This window comes from Crocodylus porosus, unplaced genomic scaffold (assembly GCF_001723895.1).
Source record: "Crocodylus porosus isolate Cpor-Errol unplaced genomic scaffold, CroPor_comp1, whole genome shotgun sequence".
NCBI classification, from domain to species: domain Eukaryota; kingdom Metazoa; phylum Chordata; order Crocodylia; family Crocodylidae; genus Crocodylus; species Crocodylus porosus.
In genome coordinates, this window is record NW_017728951.1 from 35,613,044 (window position 1) to 35,617,956 (window position 4,913).

General features: G+C 48.6%; 1 long non-coding RNA gene across 1 annotated transcript in view; it reads right to left on the minus strand.

The window, feature by feature from the left end:
• Positions 1-1,143: 1,143 nt before the first annotated feature.
• Positions 1,144-4,913, minus strand: part of LOC109323950 — an 8,026-nt gene continuing 4,256 nt past the window's right edge. The window contains exons 2-3 of the long non-coding RNA XR_002104797.1: positions 1,864-1,866; positions 1,144-1,485 (exon numbers count right to left, since the gene is read on the minus strand). This is a non-coding gene — a long non-coding RNA (uncharacterized LOC109323950). The remainder of the gene's footprint in view (positions 1,486-1,863; positions 1,867-4,913) is intronic.

Here is a 4,913-nt window from a genome sequence, read left to right on the forward strand (position 1 = left end):
TCCTCCTTCGTGGCTACCTGCTCCTTTCACAGCCTGTATGACTCTTTTTTCACCCCTAGACTTTCCTCGATTCCCCTGTTCAGCCAGCAGGGTTTCTTGGCCCTTTTGCCCCCTTTTATGTGCAATCGGATTGTCTCCTTTTGTATCTGAAGGATTGTTCCCTTGAGGAATGACCACCCTTCCTGGACTCCCATTTCACCAATATTCTTGTCCTTCAGTACCTCACTTCCTAATCTCCTGACTCATTGAAGCCTTTCTGAAGTCTAGCACGTCTGCCCTACTGGTTATCTTTCCCACCTTTCTCTGGATACTGAATTCTAACAATTGGTAGTCACTATACGCTAGGTCTGCAGATTTCCCTCCAGGTCACCCCCTGTAGCAAACACCAAGTCCAGTAAGGCATTTATTTCCCCTACTGGGACTGTATACCTCCTGCATTAGGTGAATGTCCTGTATGCAGGTTAAGAACCTATGTGAATGGTCAGATCCAGCTGACTTCTCCTCCCAGCAGATGTTGGGGTAGTTTAGATCATCCATGACAACCATGTTCCTTGAGTGTACTGCCTCTAAGAGCTGCCTTGAGAATTCCAGGTGTAGCTCATCCTCCTGGTGTGATGGTCTGTAATAGACCCCCACCACCAAGTCCCTTTCCCCCTGACCCCCTTGTATTCTGACACACAGTACCTCAATGTACCTCTCTTCTGATTCCATCTTTATTATAGAGGACATGTATTGTTCCTTAACATAAAGAGAAATGCCCCACTCCTTTTTCCCCACTCTCATGTCTGTACAGCCTATAGCCCTCAGTGCCTACTGCCCAATCATGGGTAGGGTCCCACCATGTTTCAGTTAATCCAACCGGGTTGAAGCCTTAGTTTGCAAGCAGGAGTGTGAGTTCCTCCTGCTTGTTCCCCATGCTCATAGCATTGGTATAGAGACACTTTAGCCCCTGATAGTTGCCCTGGGTACCCCCTGTCCTGATGCCTATTGGGCCCCATAGTACTTACATGGACAGTGCATGGCTCATGGTTCGTTGATCCTAGGTTCTCTCTCTCTTCTGCATCCCTGTCCCCCAGTTAACCTAGTTTAAAGCCCTATGTAGGAGATCAGCCAACCTGTAAGAGAACAGACTATTACCTTTCAAAGAGAGATGAAGACCATCACGTCCCAGCATGCCCCTTTCATGGAAGTGAGGATCATGGTCAAAGAAGCTGAAACCTGCATGATGGCACCAACTCCGGAGCCTCAAGTTGACTTCTCTAATACAGGTATCTTGATGCTGGCCATGACCGCTGACTGGGAGGATCAACGAGAAGACTGCCTGCATGCCTAAGCCTGGCTCCCAGAGCCTTGTAGTCACTCATGATATGGCCCGGACTACTCCTGGCCGCATCATTTGTACCCACATGGATGAGGACCATGGGATAGTAGTCGGAGGGCCAGATGAGGTCTGGAATCCTCAGAGTGACATCCTGAATCCAGGCTCTGGGCAGGCAGCATACCTCCCATACCATGGGATGCAGGCGACAGGTGATTCCCTTTGTTCCTCTCAGGAGGCAGTCTCCCACCACGATGACTTGGCATCTCTTCCTCCAGCTGACTGGCTGTCTCTCAACCTGCATGGTGGAGATTGTGGATGTGGCTCCCTCTACTGCAGTCTCCTCCAGTGATGCCAGTGCCTTGTATCTGTTCCCTAGCTGCACTGGGTAAGTTGTCCCAGCAGTGTGATGTCTGGCTATGGAGGTGACCATCTTCCATACATCCGCATTGGGTCCTTCCTGTGCTGTTGCCCCACTAGGTGTGTGGTTCTGCAGAGAATGAAAGTACCCATCAGTCTCATCCTCTGCAGCCCTGATCTCTCACAGCCTGCTCACCTCTGCTTGGAGTTCCCTCACCTGCCCCTCCAGGGCCTCAAGCTAGACACATGAGGAACAGGTGAGGGCACTCCTGTTACCCCCTGCCTCCCACCCAGCCTCAGGGGCTGCTCCAGGCAACCCCTGCAGACAGAAGGCCAGGGTGCTGCCAACCCCCGCCAAGGGCTCCATCTGGGTAGAGGTCTCAGAGGAGCCCTGGGTGGGGAGCCTCATAGAGGACGGGTTCCTGGCTGCTTGCCTGGCCGCTCGCCATGTCTTTACTGCCTTTGAAAGACTCCTTACTTCTCCTTGCCCACAGTCTCCATCTGAGGCCACCTATGCCTAGAGTTCAGCCCCCCCACCCCCCCCATGCAAACTTCAGCATGCCCAGGAAGAGCACACTTGTTTGTGCAGCTCAGGAGCATGGCTCCCTCCGGGCGCAGCTATATGGGGACTGGAGGGTGAAAAAACCCTTCTGGATCTTCTACAGCTGGCCCCTCACTTTGTCCCTCCCCCTCACTCACCCCACTTACCTCTGGGTGATTCCTCGTCCAGTGGAGACAGGTTGCTCTGGTGTGGTGTCGTTGGGGGGAGCCCAGGGCACACACATGCTGCAAGATATGGTTGTGGTGTAAGAGGCAGTCAGAGCCACATAATTAGCCCTTAAGGCAATGAGCCTGTGTTCATGAGAGATGTGATCTGGGGAACTCTGGGGCAGTCTGTCTTTTCATGGAGACAACATCTGCCTTGAGCATCTTTTCCGCACAATATTCTTGCGTAGATCACAGTACCTGTAATATTCTGAATGGCTCTGCCTAGCAGGCTGTAGCCCCTTCAGCAGTCACACTAGGAGCTCTCCAGTGCCTCTGATTCTGGCCCATGTAGCAGAGGAGAGTATTTCATCCTTTCAAATTGCTCTGAAATAAGATATGCTTTCAGGAAGGTTTGGAATTGGTGCAGCCCCCTGTTTTAGTTATCTCCTAGTTTCCTTCCTAGCCTGAAAGAAGACACGCATGTGGCACCTTAGAGACTAACTGGTTCAGAGAGGTATAATCTTTTGTAGGCTGAACTAGTTAGTCTCTAAGAGCTTCTAAACATGTGCTCTGGGAGTGTGTGTAGAGGGGTGCTTTTAATTAGAGCAGCTCTAAGCCTCAGGTATCAGTGTCCCTGCATTTCAAAATGGTAGTGGGGACACTTTATCTAAATCTTGTTGAATAAGCTTAAGATAAAGTGCCCCCACTGCCATGTTGAAGTGCAGGGACACTGATATACCAGATGCTGGATTGTGGTAATTACTATGCTCCAGAAGGCTCAATTAATCAAGTCTGTTCTGATGCACTGGAATTACAGCATGTTGGAGCAGCCTCATTGCTTGTGTATAGGGGCCCTAAGTTGCCACCCTGCCATGCCTTCTGCCTGATGTCAGGCTAACACAGCTACAACCCCTCTCTTTCACCTTGAATGATTCAGCTAGCTTTGTGTACTTCATTCTTGTTGAGTCTCCCTGACACCATCTAATTGATACCTGATTCCCAGGAGTGCATGTTATATCCAATTAATTCACTGGAAAACATTGTCAAGCTGTAGCCTTGAACCTGGGGCCTGACTGAAACAAAGTATCTGGGCAACAGTGCTTAACTGAATCTCAGGCTGAGTTGCTGTTTTCTAGCATTCCTTTCTGTGTTTGATCTCATAGAATCATAGACAATTAAGGCTGGAAGAAACCTCAGGAGGTCATGCAGTTCAACTCCCTTCTCAAAGCAGGACCATCTCCAATTATATCATCCCACCTAAGGCTTGGTCAAGCTGGGTTTTAAATACCTTCAAGGATGGAGATTCCATAACCTCCCTGGGTACCGTCCTTGTGAGAAAGTGCTTCCTAATATCTAAGCTAAACTACCCTTGCTGCGACTTGAGACTATTGCTCCTTGTTTTGTCAGCCACCACCACTGAGAATAGTCTAGCTCCACCCTCTTTCAAATTCCTCTTCAGGTAGTTGAAGGTCGCTAATAAATCCCTCCTCAGTCTTCTCTTCTCTAGACTAAATAAGTCCAGTTCCCTTGGCCTCTCCTCATAAGTCATATGCCCCAGCCTCTTAACCATTCTCACTGTCCTCTGCTGGACTCTGTCCAACTTGTCCACATCGTTTCTATAGTGGGGGGTCCAAAAATGGACACAGTACTCCAGATGTGGCATCACCACTGCTGAACAGAGGGGGACAGGGATGTAGGTTGTAGCCATGCTGGTTTAAGGACATAGGCAGACAAAGTTCCTTGCGTGACTCTGATATCTTTTATTAGACCAACTTAAATAATTGGAAAACAATTATTAAGCAAGCTTTCGGGTTCAAAAACTCTTTGTCAGGCTAAGGAAGTTTCAGCAGTTGGTGTGTGCTCTGAATAATCACTTCCCTCGATCTGCTGGTAAGACTCCTACTAATTCAGCCCAGTATGCCATTCTTTGCAAAAAAGGCACACTGTTGCCTCATATTTAGCTTATTGTCTACTGTAACTCCTAGAAACTTTTCTGCAGAGATATTGCTTATCTAGTTGGTCCTCAGCCTGTACCATAGGATTTTTCCTTCCTAAGTGCAGGACTTTCTACTTCTCCTTAATGAAACTCATGAGATTTCTTATGGTTCAATCCTCCAATTTATCTAGGTCTCTCTGAATCCTAGCCCAACCCTCCAGTGTATCTACTACTCCCTCCAGCTTGGTGTCATCTGCGAACTTGCTGAGGCTGCTCTGCATCCCATCTTCCAGGTCACTGATGAGGCTATTGAACAAAACTGGCCCCAGGACTGACTGCTGGGGCACTCCACTTGATACTAACTGCTGTGAGATAGTGCTTATGCTAAGCAAGGCCTAGCATTAAGAACAATGCACTAAAACTCCCAGAATGCTTCAAGGAGGTTGAGGAGTCAGCGATTGACATTCTGGTAATAACTTTCTGACCCTTAGATAAAAATGCTGACCTTCTGACCCTTGACCAGTGATAAAAATTGCAGCTTATATTGTCAAAACAGGAAACCGTATGGCTAAACCACAATGACGAAAAACC